The sequence below is a fragment of the Nanorana parkeri genome, unplaced genomic scaffold (genome assembly GCF_000935625.1).
Source record: "Nanorana parkeri isolate BGI_ZX_2015 unplaced genomic scaffold, ASM93562v1 scaffold3222, whole genome shotgun sequence".
Taxonomy (NCBI): domain Eukaryota; kingdom Metazoa; phylum Chordata; class Amphibia; order Anura; family Dicroglossidae; genus Nanorana; species Nanorana parkeri.
In genome coordinates this window covers 31,421-31,808 of record NW_017309490.1, presented here as the reverse complement: position 1 = coordinate 31,808, position 388 = coordinate 31,421, and the positions used below count along the sequence as shown (strand labels likewise).

The 388-nt window shown below is 52.8% G+C and overlaps 1 protein-coding gene across 1 annotated transcript in view; it reads left to right on the top strand.

The window, feature by feature from the left end:
* Positions 1-388, top strand: part of LOC108802931 (arf-GAP with Rho-GAP domain, ANK repeat and PH domain-containing protein 1-like) — a gene marked incomplete at its 3' end in the record, with an annotated part of 43,236 nt that overhangs the window by 14,792 nt on the left and 28,056 nt on the right. The window lies entirely within an intron of this gene.

The following is a 388-nucleotide window of genomic DNA, read 5'->3' as shown; positions in this document are numbered from 1 at the left end:
GGGGGGGGAGAGGAGGGGGGGGGGGGGGGGGGGAGTGAGAAATGTATACAAATTACATTAATGGGGAAAACGGTGATGAGTGGCAGAGAGAATGACTTGTACTGAAAGCATTGACTTTGGTCAGCTATGTGGGATTTACCAGTAAAGGGTACAATACTTACCTGGGGAACATGCTGCTTTATGCTCCCTGCAGTGCTGGTCACATGACCAAAGCCTGGGTATTCGTTCATGTGATTTCTGCTAAAGGAACTCTGATCCCCGCCCCTTCGGCAGGGGTGAGGTCTACAGTAGGATTACCACCTGTCCAGGATTCACCCGGACAGTCCGGGTTTTGAATGCCGTGTCCGGGTTTCATGGCAGCAGAGACCTGGACACAAGGTGGGGCAAC